The sequence below is a fragment of the Taudactylus pleione genome, unplaced genomic scaffold (genome assembly GCF_031769625.1).
Source record: "Taudactylus pleione unplaced genomic scaffold, aTauple2 ptg000546l, whole genome shotgun sequence".
Taxonomy (NCBI): domain Eukaryota; kingdom Metazoa; phylum Chordata; class Amphibia; order Anura; family Myobatrachidae; genus Taudactylus; species Taudactylus pleione.
The window spans coordinates 4,014,264-4,037,392 of NW_028284948.1; the positions used below are offsets into that span (position 1 = coordinate 4,014,264).

General features: G+C 41.2%; 1 pseudogene; it reads right to left on the bottom strand.

Moving 5' to 3' along the window:
- Positions 1 to 20,403: 20,403 nt before the first annotated feature.
- On the bottom strand, positions 20,404 to 20,522 carry LOC148500827 (5S ribosomal RNA; annotated as a pseudogene).
- Between the last annotated feature and the right edge of the window lie 2,607 nt (positions 20,523 to 23,129).

The window sequence follows — 23,129 nt, forward strand, 5'->3', positions numbered from 1 at the left end:
GTACCAGATACCTGACCAAAGGGCTGTGACCTGCTTGCTGGGTGCAGCTTAAACCCAAATCCCGCTTGGAGGGGTCACTGGTGAACACCTCCCAGTAAGTTAGACTCTGCACCTTTGGTCAGGTCTAGCCAACATTCGGTACTTGTGGATGAGGAAGGCATACATCCAGGCCCCCCTGCCTCCGATTCCTTTTTCAACCTGCGTCTTCCAATATACCTACAGACGACCACCATAGCCAGAATGTGACAGTTTGTACAGGCCCTATGGAAACAGTAGGATCTCAGGCTGCAGGGACTATACAAAATCTTGCTTCTCGCATCGAGAATCAGGAGGCAGCACAACATCAGGTGGCTCAATATATCCAGGAACTCTCTGGTCAAATACTCTCCATTTAGTCGACTCTGGTCACTATACTTCCTGTTCCCTCTGGATCTGCTCCAGTTACTCCTCTAGTAGCAGTAACTCAAAAGTGTCATCTACAGTTGGCCTCTCCTGAGCGCTTTGATGGAAACCCCAGATGCTGCCTGGGCTTCCATCAATCAGTGCAAGATACAGTTCGAGTGCCTGCCCCAGAATTTCCCCACTCCAAGGTCTAAGGTGGCATAGATCATCTCCCTACTATTCAGAACTGCCTTGGATTGGGTCTCTCCATTATGGGAGCAAGCTGATCCTCTAGTCTACAATTACGAACATTTTATTTGTTCTTTCAAAAGAATCTTTGAGGATCCAGGCTGGACTGCCTCAGCATTTTCTGATCTCCTATGAGTTTAACAAGGGACACGTACAGTCTGCCATTACATGGTTCAATTCCAGACTATCGCTTCCAAGTTAAAGTGGAACGATGAAGCGCTTAGGGCAGCATTTCTTAACAGATTGTCTGAGAGAATGAAGGATGAGTTAGCTTCTTGAGATGTTCCTGAGTTATTATCTGATGTAATATCTTTATGCATTAAGATTGACTTGCACCACAGAGAATGGAAGGCTAGTAAAGGGCATGTTCTTTCTCTCGTGCACCGATTAAAGAGGAACCTATGCAGGTCAACAAGTTTTGTTTGACTTCGGTCGAGACAACCCGCCGATTCCAGAACAAGCTTTTCCTCTACTGTGCTGCTCCTGATCATATTCTTAAAGTTTGTCCTCTCCTCTCGGGAAATGAGAGACTCTAACTGGTTCCAGGAGAATCTGGTTGGGGGCATTAACTAAGCCTTCCCATTCATTGTATAGTCTTCTACTGGTGTCTATTCATTTCAAGACTCAAATCAAAAATATTAAAGCCTTGGTGGCCTCAGAATCCGCTGGAAATTTTATTTCTGATTCGCTGACACATAAACTAGGAATCCCGGTTTTTCATCTTCCTAGCAAGATGGAACTTTCTGCAGTGTAGATGGCAATGTTATCCTAGGATACGTTATATCTTCAGTGACTTTACCTGTTTCACTTTGGGTAGGATGCCTAAATCAAGAGGAGATAGAATTCTTGGTTCTACCTAATACTCCCTATGCTCTAGTCCTAGGTCTACCTTGGCTTAAAACTCACAACCCCACACTGAACTGGTCCACCATGCATGTACTGGCTTGGGCATTAAACTGTTTTCACAAGTGTCTTCCTCATGTTGTTACAGGACGAACCCAACAAGTCTCTACAGAATATTCTCCGAAGCTTCCTACGTCTGATCAATTGACTTTTAGACCAGATTCTTGTCTGCCAAAACCATATTAAGAGTTTTCTGAAATTTTTTGTGAAAAATCTTGGGAAAAATTGCCTCCCCATCACCCTTGGGAGTGCTGCATTGAGCTAATCCCTGGGAAGATGCCACCTCGTGGCCGTATATACCCTCTGATAATGTTCTTCCATTTCCCACTTGTGCCGGTTACCTTTAAAAAAGGGTTGTGACCTGCTTGCTGGGTGCAGCTTAAACCCAAATCCCACTTGTAGGGTTCACTGGTGAACACCTCCCAGGTTGCTAGACTCCGTGCCTTTACTCAGGTCTAGCCAACATCCGGACTTGTGTATGAGGAAGGCATATATCCAGGCCCCCCACCTCTAATTCCTTTCTCAACCTTGGTCCATGTCTTCCAATCCACCTACACAGGCCCACCATAGCCCGATCATGACACATTGCTGCATTAGAAATCACAACTCTGAAATAAGCAACAGGACATAAGCACCCAAGTGCTTAGTTCTGAAGGGGAACGGGAGCCAGTGGAGGACTTGTGTGAGAGGAGAGGCAGATGTACAACATTTTCCCAATGGTGTTATTTGGGTAGATCATAGGTAGTGGTATGGCTATAGGGCATTTAGGTGAATGGGACCTGCTTTATTTGGGATTTACTGTGCATGCACTGATCAACAATTTTATATTATACCATAGTCATTAATTAGCTTGGAATGTGGGCAAACTATGCAGATACAGTAGTTCAATGGCATTAAAGTCTTTTTACTTGAGTTTGCCATCAGAATCTCTAAGGTTTCTAGCTGGATTCATTGATATGTGCAGTGCCTTTATCAATCAATAGGCAAATTAGGCTGCAGCTTAGGGCATCAGAATTTTGGGGGCACCACTGAGTTGGCAGTCATGAAATAAATTTAAGACCTATATGCAGGTGATTCATTGCACTAACTCCCAAAGCCACTGGTAGCCTCTTGCAAGACATGATGTTAAGCAGTCATGTGATCAAAGCAAATGTTCTTGTGTGTGGACTACAGGTTTTCAGGTCCTTTTATAAGGAAAGATGAACCTTTGATCCCCAAGCCAAATAAAATTCAAAAACAAAAGAATCTAGTCCTTAGTGGGATAAGAAAAATGAAGTGAGGTGTGTGTGTATGTGCAGAGGCGCCAAGAGGGGTGGAGCGGTTAATCTTTTGTTGGAGGGGCCTGCCAGGGTCCCGCGTTGGTGAATTTCAGGTAAGATGGGATTTATAACCTCAATAGGCTGATCATGTGACTTGCTATAGATCTGTTAGGTTTCTAATGTAACTGTTCATATGCCTACTAAATGTGTAGTGCAAGCTTATAGATAGATAGATAGATAGATAGATAGATAGATAGATAGATAGATAGATAGATAGATAGATAGATAGATAGATAGATAGATAGATAGATAGATAGATGTGATGAAATGCAGGTAGAATGTGATTTTTAACCTCAATAGGCTGATTTTTTTTTTTAAACCCGTTTTTATCACTTAAAATGAATACACCATTGACTCAATTCATAAGTACTTTTCATTCACTTCAGCATAACTCGGGAATTTACCATTATTCATTTTGTTCTATTCAGCCATTTTTGCAGGCAAATCAGGGAGTAAATAGAAGTTGCAAATAGACCACCTCCTGAGCTGCGCGATTCCCTGAAACATACACAGATCAGTGCTATTTGTGTTTGTTTCAGCAAGGAAGCAATGTATAAATGTTTTTTTAAAAAAAGACGTAGGGTCCCCCCCCCAAAAGACATAACCAGTCCCGGGCTGCTCCCCTAGTCCTGGTTCCTATAAATTAAGGCGGGGAAATGGTGCAGGGTCCCCCCATATTTTAGGAACCAGCACCTGGCTGCTGAGCCTGTTCTGGTTTTAAAAACAGGTCAGCCCAAGCCTGGGATCTCAAGGGGGTGGGGACCCCCAATAAAGGGGTCTCCCCTCTCCCGAGTACCCCAGGCTTATTCTGGGGCCCAGGGCTCTTTCCCACACCCCTGGCTGTGGGTACGGGGGTAATAGTAGTGAAAAAATATATAATATATAAGTGGGGGTACGGGCTGGCACCCGTACCCCCACTGTAAAATAAATAGTTAAATAGCCACAACACTCACACACCAACTAAAGTACAACTTTATTACATACCCCTACCTACCTCACTCACGCATACTTACCTGCTGCCAGTTGATCTGTTCCCTTCTGTTGTCACATATACCAATACTTCACGAATGACAGAAGACGGGCCTCTAAGGGAAATGCCATGGCCCGGCAGCCAATCAGAGGCCGCTTTAAAGTAGCGGCAGTTCATTAGCTGTGACCCACGTGTGTCACAGTGCGGTGACAGCTGATGCAAAATCAGCTGTCCCCACGAGCAGCTTCACTGCTCCTTTAAGGAGCAGTGAATCTTTTCACTGCTCCATTCGGAGCAGTGATAGTAGTTTGCATAAGTGACCTACAGGTCACACATGCGTACAAGAGCACCAACATCCGGCGGAAGGATCTGAAGATGGCGAATGCTCCCACACTCAAGCTCTGAAATTATTGTATTTTCAGAGCTTGATGAATTCACGGGGCATTCCACAAAAGGAAGGTAAGTAGGAGATATCTGTGATAAAATGTTCATATTCACCTTCTTTTGTAAAAATTAAGTGATGATAAATAGGCCCCTAAATATGTGCAAACAATGTATCAAATAGTGATACATTTCTTAAAACATAAACAAAGCAATATATATTCTATGACTAGTATAATAATAATAATGGCAATTGAGATTTATCTCTTATTATGAAATGGAATGAACAGGTAATTTTTACAGTTTTAAGTTCAATCGTCAATTTATGTTGTCAAACTACATATCCCAGAATAACATAACAGTCAAAGGAAGCTAAAACAGGTGATTACCAGAACACCACTTAGCTGTCTCTGCCAGGAGCTTACAATGTGAGAATAATCCAACAGTCAAATTCTTAAATGTAAATTGTGCAAAATAATTGTACAGATAATGATCAAATCCTTCGATGTTAGTTATACTGTGTTGTTAATGCTACTGTAGTGTCTCCAAATGGCTATTAGTAGCTGAAGCAGCAATACTAATTAGCATATGAACATAGAAAGTGTTCTCTTGTACAAAGTATGTTGCCAGCTTACATGTACAGTACAATGTGCGTCTATTCAATCACTCCATTCAGCTTCTACGGAAACTAATAGTCTTCAATGATCACTCTCATGACTGGATTCATCTGTTTCTGATCCTGATTGACACTTTGGCCAGAGATAGGAGGACCTCCTATATTGCAGGGACATAATCTAATGCATTCTGTCCTCATAAAGGGACATTTTCAAAGATATAAAAGTGGTCCTGGAATGGAGGTATATTACATACTATTGTTTCTCATCCACCTCTCCATAATTAATTTGTACCTGTGCTGAACGTACTGTATCAAGCAACTCATAACCTAAACAATAATATGAATATAACCTATTTGAATATATAAATATAAGCGTTAACAACATATATATATATATTTTTTTTTTATTTATTTATGTAATCAGTAAAATATAACAATATTATGTACTACAGCTAATTCCTCCTTCCTATACTGAATCATAGAGAGACACTTCAATATGAATTCACTCTAGATTTCACTACCAAATTTAAAAGATAACATCTTATTTACATTAAATGTATGTTATAATAAATGTATCTGTGGGATAGAGCACCCCCAAGAGAAGCACCTCCTGAGAGCTGTGTCCATCTCTAACTATGTAGCCATTATCTGAACTTGCCTTTACTTATTTTGGAGAATTTACCTACAATAGGTGTACAAATCGCATGTACAGTAAATGTACTGTGGGGTTCCTCTCTTTTATTAATGTTAAAGCAGTAACAAAACCAACTAGTGTTCTCTGTGTTATTTGAGCATCTATTATACAGTATGTGAATTTTTTTGTAAAAAAAAGTTACTTCCCCTATAAAAGCCTGAACTTTACACACTAGGCAGAGGTTTACAAACTTTCTTCAATCACAATGCCCTAGAATATTAGCATTTTTTATGGCACCACTAGGTGAAAAGTTTCTTATTAAGAAATTCTGCAATAATATTAAATAAAAGTAATTGTGTTTATATGTCATCCTAAGGTTCAGTTAAGTGGTGGTGGCCAGGGTTGCATTTCTGTTTGTCCACATAGAGTATTGAAAGGGAAATTCATTAACATAACATTTATCATAAAGTGTTAATAAATAAAAGTAGCAAGTTATCATTACAAGTGCACATGTACAAACCACAAAAATGTTTTTACTTTTGTCACAGTAGAGTTATATATTGCCAGCCTTCCTATAAACACAGTTTCTGATGATGTCATGTGCTGAGTATTTCATTTTTGTTAGCAGTTCAAACCCATAGCAGTTTCAACACATGATTAGTAAACCAGACACTGGACATGCAATAAAGGAATATATTACTCATCATTTTGCACTAGTCATTATTACACCATTTGTTGTGTTAAGAGTTGGGTTTTGTCTTGTGGATAGCGTTATGCATTAGCTCAGACAGTACTATGGGGGAGATTTATCAAATCTTGGAGAAAGATAAAGTTGAGAGAGACAATGGACCTGATTCAGACTCGGTCGCTAAGATGCGTTCACTCATAGCTGGCCGATGTTCGCATTGTGCGCATGCGTATGCATCGCAGAGCGCGTGTACGAACCAGTGCTAGAGATTGGGAAACGATCGCTCGTTGTGCATAGACTGCCCAGCAGTGAGTGACAGGAGAAGCCGATTGAGGGTGGTGACAGGGGCTGGCATGCCTGAGCGTCTCAACGCCGTTTCAGAGACGTGCATAATTAACAGGCAGCATCATTTTACACATCACATGGTTGTATTTCACACTGAAGTGATCGCAGTGCTTGAGGTAGGGTATAGTCAACCTCAAGCACTGCGTTCGCTTCCGATGGTACCCAATGTACGGATGGTTACATACACTTCCTGGAGATGACGTCCGCAAATTGGCACCTTATGACAGGCTGGTGGGCGTCTACATACACTAAGCGATCGCACACCAAGACAAAGTGGTTGTGCTTATGCCTTGCCATGCGATCACCTGCCGTGCTGTCACTTAGTAGAATTTGCATACGCTGGGTGCGAGCGAATGCATCTAGCGAGTGGGTCTGAAGCAGGTCCAAAGTACCAACCAATCAGCTCTTAGCTTTCATTTTTCAAACACAACCTGTAAAATAAAAGTTAGAAGCTGATTGATTAGTACTCTATCTCTCTCCAAATATTGAAAAATCTTCCCCTATACATTTTGTGCAATTCTTTATTTTTTGTTTTTTTACACTGTGATTGAGTTTGATTGATGTTTTGAAAACCTAGCTACAAGCACTTATTTCTTGGCTGTCTCTTAGCGAAAGGCTGGTATTATACTTAGACATATCCAGCAACATTTCCTTTGGATTTTTGAATCTCTAAGTTCTTATACCCAGCCTTGCTGTTCCAAACGCTCCACTTTGGGTTAGGCACCCCTAAGAGAGGGTTAGGGGGTAGAATAGGGTAGGAAATACTTACCTTGGGACAATCTAGATTTTCACTGCTGCCGGTATGCAGCTGCGGTCAATCATACTGAATCCGGTGATGACATGGGGAAGCTGAACCATCACAGTATCACAGTAGTGCTTGTATATCCATTAGAGTATGTTATCAGGAGAGGACAATTTGACTGTAAGGTTGCCTCTGCATCTGGAAAACCTGCCAAATGTGCATCTGGGGCACAGATGGGATGAGAGGACAAAAGAAAACATACATATAAATGAAATAAAAAAATGGAACTGACCTATAATGCCAATACAGAGACTAGCAATCACAAGGAAAAGGGGCAGAAACACACATTGGTGGTCAGAGTGAGTAGGAGACAAATACACAAAGAGGAAGAAACAAAAGGGCAACAAATATATATATATATATATATATATATATATATATATATATATATATGGGAAATAGAGTTACTATATACACTAATAGATAAACATGGAGAAAGACAGACAAACACAAAGGGGATACAGAGATAATGCATTCTGACATAAACTCCTGTCTTGACTTTATGCAAATGCTGCTACAAATTCCATCCCTGGTGTAATCCATGCATATGAATGTGCAAAGACTGTAACACCCACTATGGGCATCAGTAGACATTGTAATACCATCTGGTGCATTTTGAAATGCCACAATCGGTTGCACCATTGAAACTTGGCCCAGCCCTATGGCTGGTGCAGATTTTCCATCAGAGTATGGCCTCCAGAATGAACGATTGAGCATCTGTGTACAGAAACACTTCAGCAACATGTCCGCAACACTCTTATAATCCACCCATAGGATGGATCATCTTCATGCATTTCTATAGCCACCTCCCAGTCACTGCCCAAGACCGCCCAGCATTTTTCCAAGACATTTATGATACCACATTTTATTCCCTGTCATGTTAAGAACCTGGACAGGCTGGCAAGTGTTTTGGGGGGGGGACCTCACGTCATTTTTTTTAGACATTTTTCTAATTTTTACAAGGGAAAACAAACAAGCAGCAAGCACATATCTCACTGATATGTGCTGGCTGCTAGCTTGGGAGAGATTTGCAGAGAGAAAACACTGCAATCTCAGGTGAGTAATCTCCTGCAAAACGAGTTACTCGGGATAGATATCTCATTCTGCTTCACCATCGGCAAACTCGTTTAGCCTCAAATCGCCTGTTGGTAAATTTGGTAAAAGAAAAGGGATTAAATCACCCGAATTTTGGCAAATTCCAGCGAGATAAATCACTATGAAAATCGGGACCATCTCGAATCTTAGTAAATTTACCCCCTTGTGTATGAATTGCAACAGCGGCTTTGTGCATATACTCTGTGTAAAGCATCCACCGAGATTTTAAGAATCTTTATGCAGTAGCAAAGAAAATCTTTCAACTCCATGCACATCATCATTGTGTGCGGCTCTAGGCCTGTTTCACAGGTGCAAGCAATGTTGATGTTGTTAATGCTGTTGCAGAAAAAAACATAAAAAACCCTATGGCACATGTGTTCCACTGAGTGTACGGCGTTGCATGGGAGTGCTGGTATTGGAAATGGCAAGGCAAGTCCATGGTCATTCCTGGGTGGTGGCTGGAAGGTGGCCTGATGTGTCCGCAAAAAAAGGCAGTCTCATGGGAGTGTTGAGGGGAGTGTCGAGAGTTTGTCAGTGAATGCGGCAGCATTCTCAGAAGCAGAGCAGCAGCCACAGAGGCAATGTTCTGATGAATTTCAGAAGGAGACACTGTGCCTGCCATATTCTGGTGCAAGGGTCCATGGTACACATGATGGTGCACCGATGGTGTAAAGTTCAGGACCACTGGTGGAGTTGAACTATCCACAGACATTGAAAGTGCACATCCCAGTGCTTGCACATTCTGGCACACGCTAGTACACAAGGGGAAGGCATTTGTATATTATCTCCGCTGTAAAAAGTCTCAATTGTGTCTGCAATAACTTGCAACCCTGAATGAGGCCCAAAATGTTTATTTATCCTAACAATAGATCCATCTATTAGCTATTAAGAGTAGTTTTCTGTTACATTTGGAGACAGATATATCATATACAGAGACATGTAATTTAGCTGGCCAGTAGACAAAGTACCTTAGCATTTACAGTGCTACTCAGATTGCTCCAAAGTTGGAACTTTTGCTATTTTTAGAATTTATTTCCAATGGTCTCTTTCATGGGCCACTACTAATAATAGATCTAAACTTTGGTACATTCTTGTAAGATAGTTACCTTCCAGCATCTCTTTAGCTGCATAAATAGTCTATTACTTGCCAGTCACTGACCCCATAATGTGACAGTACCTATGTAAGTCAAGGAATGTAATTGCTTAGACAACTATTATAGATTTTTATACTATCCTGGTTTTAATTGTCTTTGAAGTTATTCTTGCTGACTTTCACTCTGTTTTCTATCATTGTTTCTTGACACCTGTCCTAATATAGACTGTAAGCTTTGACAAGCAGGGTCCTCTGAACCTCATGTCTGACTGTCTTCTCTTCAGAGGCATAGGGAGGGCAAAGCTCCTGGAGCAGGTGCTCCGGGTGTCAGCAGTAGTTGAGGGCACCGTCTGGACTGTACAGATGGCCATGGACCACACAAACACACACACACACCATCTACTGTCAGTGTTTGTCACTAAGAAGTCATATGAATCACGTTACAGTGATTCCGGTGGGTGGGGTCCAGTGGTGTAACAATCATGGAGTTTGACTCTGTACTGCAACTCTGTACAAACACCATCAGGATGCATGCACAGTGCAACTCAGACATAAAACATTGCACAAGAAAAAAAACACTTTGGCCCACCCAGTGGAAAAAAAGAAACACATTGCCCCCCCAGGGAAAAAATGAAAGATAATAACCCCCAACAGGAAAACAAAAAACACTTTGGTCTCCACAGGAAAAAAACAAACAAACACATTAGGCCTCACAGGAAAAACAAACCAACAGACACATTGGCCCCCACAAGAAAGAAAAATAAACACATTGGCCCCCATAGGAAATAAAAACAAACACATTGTCCTCAACCAGTGGCGTCACAAGGGGGGTGCGGGTCACACCTGGGTGTCACCAGCCAATGGGTTACACCAAAATGCTGATTCCTCCTCAGTGACAGAAGCTGGGTGCTGCACTGTAGCATTACATGCAGCACTCGGCTGCTGACACAGTGAGGGAGCCGGCGCTGCACACAGACTGGTTTCTGGGGCAGTCCTCATTTCTGGAACCCCCAGAGTGATTAAAATGGGGGTTCAGGCCTCGAGGCCATACCGCATCACTACAAAATATATGCACACCAGGTGTCACCACGGGGAGGGACACCACTGGCCTCAACAGAAAAAAAATAAATTACAATGGACCCCTGACAAGGGAAAAAAACACATTGGCACCTGACAGGGGAAAAAAAAACCACATTGGTCCATGACAGGGTAAAAAAACACATTGGTTCCCGGCAGGGAAAGACAAACAAACACATTTGCCCCCAAAGGCAAAAAAAACACACACAAACACACACATTGTACAAACTACGCACCTGTACACTTAGCACTGTACACTTGCCCCCCCATACATATAACACTATACCCCTGCCTAATCCCCCATACACATAGCAATATGCACCTTCCCCTATACATAAAACACTTTACACCTTTCCAATCCCCTGTACACATAGCACTATACACCTGTCTCCCCTATACATATAACACTAAACACCTGTCACCCATCCCCCCTACTAGCATGTCATGCCCATGATTTCCTTCTGCTCTTACCATGCTCAATGAGGTTGAGGCCTTGGGGCAGCACATATACCGGCTGGCCCATATATGTAGCCCCAGCCCTCCATCTGCACCAGCAACCAGCTGGGATTGGCCAGGAAAGTGCATGCTCTAACCACAGCACTGGAAGATAGGGAGCTGCTGGGCTTCTCAAGTACTCATCCGTGTTGGGCTGCAGCGCAGTCTATCCTCTGGAACCCCAGGGTATCAGAGGTGAATTCCTTGCTGGCGGCCATCTGGCTGTATAATGGTAGGAGTGGAGCCTGTGGCAGCCAGTTATCTGCCTGTCCGTGGAGTGCTGGAGAGTGATGTTGGGTGCTCCTCCCATTTGAGTCTCTCCCCATTGTGGTCTTCCTACATTTCTTAAATAGCATACAGTACACCATGTTACGAGTGGTCCACTCCTTTGTTTACTTCTCATCTACAGTAACTTGCCCATACATTAGGTACCGATCCACTCCTATTTGTTCCTGCTAACTTTAGCAATTTGCCTCTACACTTGCCCCTGAATTCTATAATTTGCTCTACCCAGTCTGTGGTATCATACTAAAGGTTATGGTATGGTGTTTTGTAATGTATTTATGCTCTAATACCCTATAACTGTTTTTATTCTTACCCTGTATGATGCTCAGTACAATTTGTGGCATCTTAGAAATAAAAGATAATAATAGTCAGGGCCGTAACTATGTATTTGAAGGCCTTATAGCAAAAGTTTGTAAGGGCACCTATGTACCACCCAAAGGTGAAAAATACTTCTACTACTAATTTGATGATGATGATGATGATTAATATTATTATTATTATTATTATTATTATTATTATTATTCATAATAATAATAATAATAGTAATAATAATGCTTCCACTCTGCTAAACTATGGTGTCAATCAAATTAGTTGCGAATTGCGAGTAGCAAGTTTGTTCATGAAACTTGCAGACTTCGCACAAATTGCTCTCCTGAGAACTCTGCAATCCAATCAAAAATGCCTATTTGCGGTACTCGCAGTGGAGGTTTAGAATTGACTGCCAAATGCGATGTGAGAGAAGTGCATGAAAAAGTGGGGAGACCATCCCCAAAATTGATAATCTTGTTAGCAGGACCGTATAGAATGCAGTTTGTAGGCATTAGGAAACTACTGAAAGTTTTTAAATGGTGTCAAATGGCTGATTGGTGTTATTTTTTAAATGCAAAAAATTATATGTACATACATGTAATTATTGGACTAATTAAGCTAATTGGAAACTTCCAATTGCCTAATTTGTCATTAGGGGAGTTCATCCTGACATTTTAACCTTAAAATAAAGATTTTCCTATCCATCTTTTACCTTAAGGGCTCTATTTAATGTCATCCGCATTTGTAATGCAGATTGTAGTGTGATATTACCGACTGAATTCGCATTGTGAATTCAGGCAATACAGTATCACAGGGATTTACTACAAATCCCTTGCAGGGACAGAGCTTGCGAGAAAGCTCTGTCCCTGCGAATCCCCTCCGGAGCCTTATCACGGTATTTTTGCAAAAAATACCATGACAAGTGCCCCGCGTATGCGCCGACCGGCTGCTCCCCCCCTGTTGCCAAGCCCCGCCCCCATCTCTACGCCCTGCCCCCACGATTGCGGACCCCCCGCGCCCCCCCCATGACTCCCACTCCCTTAATTACACTTACCTGCAGTTATCGGGCCTCGGGTCAGCTGATAACCCATACTGCACTGGGACCCTGTCAGGTGATGACTGGGCCCCAGTGCAGCGTGGGAAACCAGCTGACCGGAGGGAGGACATCACCGGTGCCCTGAACTCCGGTCCCTGTACTCAAAAGTTTGTTTTTTTTGTTACTTTTTTTTTTAATTCTTTTGCAGTGTATCAGCGTGTTTTCTGTTTAGAACACAGCTGATTACTGGAGCCGACTCCGGGCTCAGCTCTGCATGTTACAGCTGAGCAGGAGACCCGGTAACCGGGGGACACCCTGGATAACGCCACCTCCAGGTGGCATTATTATCACAGGGCTTTCCCTGGTATTTTTTCACATTTTATTTTTAGTAACTTTGGTCAGATCACATTTCCCATTACAATTATGGGAAATGTGATCTGCTTACTAAAAATAAGTGATACTTAGGGGTTGGAGTAGAATTTTACGAATTCTACTCCAATTGCCCTTTAGCAACTGTAGGTGACACTAAAACAATGTGAAAAGGGTGTGAAAACACCCTTTTTTATATTATTTTAGTAAAAATAATGTTAATAAATAGAGCTTTTAGGGAGGTGGGAATGGAAAAAATGCAAGTTCATTCTGACTGGTTCAATGCGAGTTTCTAATTGAATTGGAATTCGCTGTGCGAATTTGAAGAGAAAACAGCCACTTGCAATTCGCACCTAACTGGATTGACCAAAGGGTCGATCGACTGATAAAAGTTGACAGGTTGAAATGGTTGACACAAAAATGGTTGATGTGTTTTTATGGTTTTTCAAATTGTTTAGGGTTAAGATCAGGGTTAAATAACAAAAAAAATTCAACCATTTTTGTGTTAACCATTTGTATATCCACCACTTGAACCTGTGGATCTTTTAATCCTGTCGACCTTTTGCACTGTCGACCTTTTGTCAGTCAATCTTTTTGTCCCTGTCAACCTATAGCAGATTGGCCATATGGTGTCGACCTATTGACTGTGGACCTTTATATTGTCGATCTTATGTACCACACAGAAATATTTTTGGGCTGATTTTAGAGTTGAACATAAGAGATGCATACAGTATGTGTACGCCACTTTAATTTGAGTTACATAGGACTAAAGATACAGTAATGTACATGCAACCTTAAATCTTGAATATCTACAGTATGAGTTCAGAGCAAATATACGGCATCGTCATCATCTCAAAAACTGCACCTGTCTTTTGTAGATGTAAAATATGCATTTGGTACAGAATGCATTTCAATGATATGAGTGTATAACCCCAAAAAGGATTAATCTCAAAGGGACATGCATTACTTGTTTCTGCACACCTTTACTGTACTCTGCTTGCTCTTATTGTGTGACATCTGTCTTTCAAAGAGCTAGGGGCTGCAAATTTAAGATATCTGCAACTGAAAATACTAGAGCAAGTTGTGCTCATGCACAGGGTCAATAGTTTGATGTAAAAGCACAAAATGACATTAAGCAAATACACCTACAGTATGTGCAACTAAAAACCACTATCAAGATAAATACTTTTTATTATAGGAGTTTTACATACATGATAGAAAAACATAAATATCATGTCATGTCTAAAAATAGTTAATTATATTACCTAATCCCAACTTTATCTGACCATTTTACTTAATAAAAAGAAGACCCCGCAACAAGAAAAGATCAGTGGAAAATGACTGAGCTCGCATTACAGTACATGGGTAAAGATTTAATGGGTAAATTTATACTGTATTTAAGGTTTAAAGAATAGGGTTTGGTTAGGCTACTTGTGGGAGGGCTTATGCACACAGTGAGACTATGTACAGAAAGAAGGGGTGGGGATATCTCAACTGATTTCGACTTTTTTGTCCCTAAATATTTAATTAGGAACTTACAATGAGGTTTAATAGTTGCCAATAAGGCCATCCAGCATGGTATATCCAGAAGCTAATTTGCCTACCTTATTTTCTAATTTTCTGTATGAACAGTAGTCATACTGTATTTTATAGTATCTGCAAAATACAAAAGAAAACAAATAAATGCTTGAAATTGTCCGTATCTAGTCTGTAACCAGTAAGTATGTCTTTATTACTTGGAACAGATGCAAGACATTAATCAATCAAATGGGCTAGGGCTGCCCTAAGTTATAGATGTCTAATTCTATCACTGAGCTTTCATGTGCAAGTTTAAATCACATTTTATCATCACAGCTTTGTAGATCATACGTGAAATGCTCAGAAGTACCATATGGGTTTCAACAGAGGCAGAGGCTCATTTTTGTGGGATCATTTCAGCAATAAGGGTTACTAACAACGGAGGTTTAGATTTTATTGAACACAGTAAACGACCATTTAAGAAGATGCTGTTTAGTATCCTTTATTGCTATTAAAAGTGATGGAAGAATGACTGCACCTCTACAGCAGATACTGACAAAAAGGAATTGGATCCAGATGTCAGTAATGCAGGCCTTTGGGATTTACATTCCACTGTGCTGTTTGCATTAATATCAATATCCCCCTTTTTCCTGCTTTCTTTTGCACATAAGTAAATATGTTTGCCCAGGAGCATGTATAAGAAAGGAATGCCCTCACAAAGTTCTCTTTGCTCTTCACCTTTGGGAAGCATGTGTGCATGAAAGGAGTTCACTCCTCCACTCCTCTCCTTCTCCTCCTCAGAACCGTATAGATCAGCCAGCTGTGCAAACACATATGATATTCCAGAGCAGCTTAGCTCCCGACCTCCCATATCTATCTGCCAAATGCACACCACCAAGCCACATATAGCCAGGAATTATCATGCACCTATATTTTTATGCTAGTATTGTCTGTCATAAGTTTTTCTTATGATTATAATAATTAACCTTTAGTTATATAGAATTTGAAAGATCAAAAAAGAAACAAGTATTCGTTATATGGGCCACTCACAGGATTCATCGCATTAAATACAAGTTGCATATCTGGTAATGGTCTAGTGATCAAAAAAAGCAGTTGACAAAAATGTAAATAACATATAACTTTTATTTATGTTCCCTAAAATAACAAGCAAGCAAAATACATTACAAACATTTGAAATGTGAGTAATACAAATGGAAGTTAATAAAGATTGATTAATGTCTCCAATTCCTTTTTGTGTGTATTTATTTGTATACTAAAAACCTATATTGAATACAACCATATTATTACATCATAATTGGAAATGGTTGATGGTTCTGATAGGTGGTTCCATGCTGTAACCATGTAAGAGGACAGGGACACAATACATTTTATCATTAAACCCAAACCCAAATACCGGATCTGACCTGGGTTTTCGTACATGATTCCAACCCAGGTCAGACCCCGTTTACACTGCACCTTCGATTCGGGTAATTCCTGGGTCAACCTCATTCACACTGAACCCGGGTCTGCCTTGCTAAACTTGTGAGGTCATAAAAAGTGGGAGGTGACAGCTACAGAGCCACCAATCAGCTCTCTTTAGGCATGACCAGGGTCGGATAACCCGGTCACGCCATTAACACTGCACCATTACCCAGGTCCATCCCGTGTCCAACCCTGGTGTAGCTTGACCCGGGTTATTTTTCAGGGACCCTTTTCCACTGAACTGCTACCCAGACAGACCCAGCAATAACCTGGGTTATTGCAACAGTGCAAAAGGAGTATTATTAATAGTTAATAATATAGTAAATGGAACTCTGTCCTATTGTCACTGTTAGTGATACATGCTGATATCCATGACACCTGTATAGAAAGTGCTATATTTGCGCTTCAAAGTAGTTATAGATATATCAATTTATATTCTAGAAGAGACAATATTAGGTGGCAATACATATCTCTATTTATATTGTAGGGAGGGCAATGTTAAGTTTAATAGTGATCATTTGATCACAGTGTAATCGCAGTGCGCGTGTGCGAACCAGTGCAAGAGAACGGAAAGTGATCGCTCGTTGCGCATAGACTGCCCACCAGAGTGAGTGACAGGAGAAGCCATTTATGGCTGGTGACAGGGGCAGGCCACTAGTGATGGGGGAGAAGAGGTGCGAACGCAGAGGTGCCTGAGCGTCTCAATGCCATTTCAGAGGCGTACATAATTAACAGGCAGCGTCATTGTACACATCACCTGGTTGAGTTTCACACTGAAGTGATCGCACTGCTTGTGGCAGGGTATAGTCAACCTCAAGCGCTGAGATCGCTTCTGATGGTGCTTGATGTACCAATGTTTTCATGCACTTCCTGGAGATGACGTGAGCAAGCGGGCGTCTTATGAATGGCTGGTGGGCATCTGCTTATACAAAGTGATCGCACGCCAGAACATAGTGGGTGAGCTAATGCCTTGCGTGCGATCGCCTGCCTTGCTGAGCGTGTGCTGGATTTGCATACGCTAGGTGCGAGCGAACCATCTAGCGAGCAGGTCTGAATGAGCTCCTCAGACCTATAAATAATCCTTTTATTTCATGTACATTTGACTGGTTTAATAAACTCCATAAGTTATTAGTCACTAGTAAAATGACGGTCTTTCATGAGAAATATCCTTAGGCTCTGCCAGTATTGGCCACACGTATGTAACAAAGTGTCACTACATGACATCAATCAAACAATATGAGTGAGTGCTTAGGTGTGATTAATGGAATTAACTGGATTGTTCCATTCAAATCAGTGGAGCAGCCACATCACCTAGACATAAACAAATCTCTTTGTATTTAGCCGCACTGTATATAAATCTTATATAACAAAGTTTCACTATGATGATAAATGTCTCTCGCAATGGGGTAAAATTACTAAGCCTTGGAGAGAGAAAAAAGTTAAAGTACCAACCAATAAGCTCCTGTCACCTTTCAAACAGGTATATATAAATAAATGTACCATACAACAGAATTTAAGAACAAATACGGTAATATTGCTTTCAAGATCTAATTAATTGCAAAATGAAAAGTGTCATCTATTGTATAATTTGCCCATGTAATAAATTTTATATTGGTATGGTAACGAGACTACTCAAGCAGAGGATGTTGGAACATGAAGGTTCAATAAGAAATTCTAGAAGGAACCTGGAAAAGTTTAAACAATTTATGTCTGTTGCAAGACACTTTTATGGGGTACATCAGATGAATTCAGATGGATTTGGAGTGGATAAGCTACATGTGGGCACCAGAGGTGGCAACATGACACAAGAACTTTTGAAGTGAGAGAGTCATTGGACATTCCTATTGGGTAGTCTTCAACCGACAAGACTGAATGGACAACCAGCACTGGGCTCTGAGCCAGTCCTGGTTCTGGAAATACAGGGGGGAAAATGCGTAGGGTCCCCCTGTATTTACTAGAACCAGCACCGGACTCTTTCTAGCAGGAAGTGATGCCTCAGCCAGGGGAGCCCTTTCACCAGGCCCCCCAGCTGAAGCATCACCCCTGAGTGCTAGTCAGCCCAGGCCAGGGATCCCGGTCCGGGTATTTTCCTTTTTTTTCCCCAAATCCCTGGATTGCCTTAAGAGGACAGATCCATGCATAGGAGGAGGTGTGTTTGGAATTTTTATTATATGTACTCAATTGGATTGTCTACTGGAGCACAGAATAACTGCAGGTATACATAGGTGAGTATGTGAGAAAGTGTGTGCATGTATGAGTACATGTGTGTGTGTATGTTTTAATAAAATTGCACTTTTCTACGTTGTTTGTGTTCTGTGGTTTTTTAATATTGCTTTTGCTGTGGAACTATAGATACCAGCAGACTTGTAATGTCCTGCATGCTGACACTTGTGGTTCTCCAAGTACCAGCAAGTGGGGGAGGCTTGCTGGGAACTGTAGCTCCACAGCAAAAGACTATATTTTAACTTTACTTGCACAACACTAAACAATCAACCCGGCACCCATCACCAAGGGGTGCCGAGGATAGCCACCGGGCTATCAGCCTGGGCCTGGGGTATTCTGGAGAGGGGGACCCCTTTATTCGGGGGTCCACAGCTCCCCAGGGATCCCCGACCTTGGCTGACTAGTGATTAGGGGTGATGCTGTGGCTGGGGGGCCCAGTGAAAGGGATCCCCTGGTTGTGGCATCACCCCCCACTAGAAAGGCTCCGTTGCTGGTTCTGGTAAATACAGGGGGGACACTACGCATTTTTCCCCCTGTATTTCCAGAACCAGGGCCGGCTCAGAGCCCAGTGCTGGTTGCACTGAATACGGGGGACCCCTACATCATTTGTCCCCTGTATTTTGGCAACAAAGATTGGTTCTGAAAAGCCTGGTGCTCGTTGTGCTTCATATGCGGGACCTGCTACACTGCCGCTAATGCCCACTACCGACCCCAGTTCCCGGCCGCAGCTAACACCCGCTAACCCCTTCCCCCTCTCCCCCGCATCCCAGCCGCAGCAAACGCCGGCTTCCTTCCCCCTGGACCTGGCCCCAGCTACTGCCCACAAAAGGCAGCCATCTTGTTGCACCCAAGTGAAGCCACAGTGAATACACCTGCTGGAGGCTCCTACTGCGGCTGCACTATAAGTTGAAATTTCCTATCTATTCAGTGACGCATTCTTGAGGTAATAGTTTAAAAACTGTAACTTTCTAATTTACCTGAACCCCAAAAGCACGTACCCTGGCATAATAGCTACCTAATAAAACAAACCCCAAGTCTAAATTCTCCCCCTACCATGAGTTATGCCTTCCCAAAAAAAACCCATAGAGAAGAGCAGAAAAGTTGTCCTAATTGAGAATGTCAGAAAAAAGTGACACTTGGAGCTTTAGATTACTCCCAAATCCTCATTTTATATGTTTTTTGCCCTGAAATGTGGCATGCAGTACTGAGCGACAGTTCTACCACTCCTTGTCAAATTTCAGCCCGGTACCTTCTAAAGATTTTGAGGTGTAGCCCCTTAAACACAATGCCCCCCCTACGGAATTCTCTATGGAGACCTTTTTTTTTCGATGCAGCCTTAATGTCTTTCTTGGATAATAACCAATAAATTAAACCCATATTAACCAATGCAGGATGATATGATATACTGTGTTGTAGCATACTAGTGATTAAGTCTAATCAGTCAAATGATAAGTCAAATGTACATAATACATAATAATAATCCTCTTGATAGAACTGGAGTGAAGCGCTTGGATTATGTATCGTAATTGCTATCACAGCTGCGTAATCGCACATAATAAAGCTGCGAAAATATGTTAATGCCTGCCACAGTATAGCCAGCATAGACACCCACTGCTGCTTTCTCTTATCCGTAATACCTCGCAGTCCTGAGTATACATCGGTACCATCAAAGCACATCGGCCCGTCACGCACAATTTCAGCAGATCTGACCATACACAGAAACTCCCAAAAAAAAAGGAGGAAAGTAGGGCTAGTTGCTGGGGCACACTTAATGAAAATGCATAAATAGATCAAATTAAAATGTAACCTTTATTATGTACCAATAAAATTGTGAGGTACCCATATAAATTTATTAATTTCTACAGATGTTAATTAGTAAACACCTGCAACAAAAAAACTTTTGTTATAGAATACAAGTGTTGGATATATAACACCTGAAAAATATGTGACGAAAATATTAAATACAATCTGCAATCCACTTAATGCTTTATTTTTTATTATATAATGATTCTGCATAAGACAGACATACTTGTCTTTGTGGATTTAATGGTCCAGTAACACATCATAAGTACACTATTCACACAAAAAAAGACTGGTTTTATAATTACCATTTTATCCCAGTCATTCTCTTTTGACCTACAGCACCTGGTATTCCCAAGTGGTCTCCCATCCAAGAACTAACCAGGTCTATTGCTGTATAGCTTCCAAGATCAGAGGAGATTGGGCAGATCCAGTAATGTATGGCTATAGGTTTAAAATAACAGGGGAGGTGACAATCTTACTTGCACACAGTTAAAGCAAAAATGAATGTAGGACCGTCTCAAATGAAAAGTCCATTTTATTAATAAAATAAAAGTTCAAAAAAAGTGATGCATGAGCATACTTTATTTATTACATACATACATATTAGAATTTACTGTATAATTAATCCATATGTATCATATATATCATATATCAACATAATCCACGTATTTGACATAAATGATAAGGCATGTGTAACAGAGATATTCAACAATTATCGGCAAGTATCTCAAGAACCTCGCAATGATTCCATATATTAATTGGTATTAAACAACCGTGCAAATCAACATCACTTAGTAATAGTGTTACCACCTTATTATGCTCAAATATAGTTATAAAGGTACCTGTATTGCATGTTCCAAAATTAAAAATCTTTATCAAACATGGTTTATTGCTGATACTGCTGCTATAACCTGCTTCATATAGTATCCAAGTCCCACCAATAGGGATATAATCTTATAGAAAATGTAAATTTGTCATAGAAAGAGGGATCAATAATCACATCATTGTTGGGATATCAGATAAAGACTAATCACAAAATCAGTGTTGTGTGTTCATTTAGATTACCATGTTATTCATTATATTAAAGTTTAAGTACTGATCAGACATGTAGGTCCTTTAGTTAGCAAAAATAACATAAGATAACATAGCGCCTGCTGATTTATGAAGCACAGTCACTGATTAGACACGGAAGTCCGTCAGCTAACATAAGTAGACACTTGGAGTCCAGTCCGTGCAAGGACTGATTCTCAAAATATGTATAGTAAGTAGAGAGGACGCGCGTTTTGCCCGAAAGAAGGCTTGTTCACCTCACCATTGCCGCGTGTCAAACAGATGCTTCTTTAAACATTTATCGGTATGTGTGTCAATTACTACTATAGCTCGGTCAAACTGAAAACAGAAACTGCAAGTCTCGTCGCACGCAGTGAGTACACAAGCTGCGTATGCCATTGTAATGGCTCATTTATGCACACCCAGGAAATGGCTTCCAAACAGACAGGCAACCTGCGTTTCTCCAACCATTCCCTCGTCACCACCTCCAAATGCTGACAGCCTTTCACTCACTCTGCAAAGGATTCCTATGTGCATATGTAATCGCAGTGTGATCGTCACGCATTCGCAGTGAGGTTCATACGTATGCGCAATGGCTAACAATTGCTGCGTATGTACTTGCAATTGCGTATGCTGCTGAATCAGACTGAAATTCCTGACATATATATCTGCAATAAATCCTCAAGTTTATCTGCAATAGTTCAAGGAACAATAGATTAAATTGATCTAATGAATGATGTCTCAACCATTATGAGGTTATGGAAACTTTTAGCATACAGTAAATGGTGGTGAATGGTATATAATACCTATTCATAATTGATTATCTGGTACTTTAGTGTTAGTACAAAAGAAAAAGAAATGTGACTAGTCGCTTAAGGGGTCTGATTTAGAGGTTGAAAAATATGAAAAATTTTTTAGATCAATCTAAGGCCCGTATTCAATTTGAGGCAAAAAGTCCAGACTTTACACCTCCTTCACCTGTTTTCCAGGCGGAAAAGTATCGCGCGCGTGCCCGATATTGCCGTATTCAATTCCTATGGACGCGAAAATGGGACCCGGCGAAACTTGAAGCGGCGAAAAAAAATGTAAATTTTTGGGAAATCATCCTTGCCCCCCTAAAGATGTCCAGACATGAGGGATCACTATGGGTACCCTCGTTTTTTACCTGCTGAAGTTGAAGTTAGGTTTTTAAATAGCTGCGGCAGGTGCATAAATGCGCCTGTGAAGAAGTGATTAAGAATAACATTTAGGATTTTTTTGGGGGAAAATAGCTATACCCATCAAATTTGGGGTACATGAAAATGGGTGCAAGCATATTTTTAAGTCACTAAAATGATTTTTTTAAATTCTTCAAAAAAACATCTGCGCATACTTTGAAATCCCTCTGGAATCTATTTCGCTACTTTAGGATTTGTTTCCCCAGTTTTTTTATTAACCCCAAAATAAAAATTTTTTGGGGTGTCCCGATATTTTTTTTTTTACTTTTTTTGACACATTATTTTTAGGGGACATTCCCAGGGGTACAGGCTATTTTTTTTAAGCCTACACCCCTAAACCCCAATTCTGCACTTTTTTTCGCCAGCTAAAGGCTGCAGAAAATGTATCCCCATTTTTTTACAAAGACTTTTCGCACTTTCGGTGGAATTTATAGTCTGTATATAGAGCTGGGACTGCAGACAGTGGGCCTCATTCAGCAGTGCATGGTAGTACGCTGCTGAACACAGATTCCCGATAGTCTGGAGTTTGTGCGTGCGCAGGACCTGTTGTGTGAATGTGCAGAGTGGGTCAAACATGATTGGATGCAGAGCAGCAGACTGTCAGTGATTGACAGTCTGCTGTCATTTGTGTATGGAAAAGGGTGGCAACGCCCTTCGTTTTCCAAAACAGAGACATGTCACCACTGTTGGGGGGGAGGTAATGGGCCAAGATCTTCGTCGGCAAACAGATTTCTTGGCCTCTTTTGGACATCTGCGATGGCTGGCCTGTGTGACTCCATGGTCACAAAG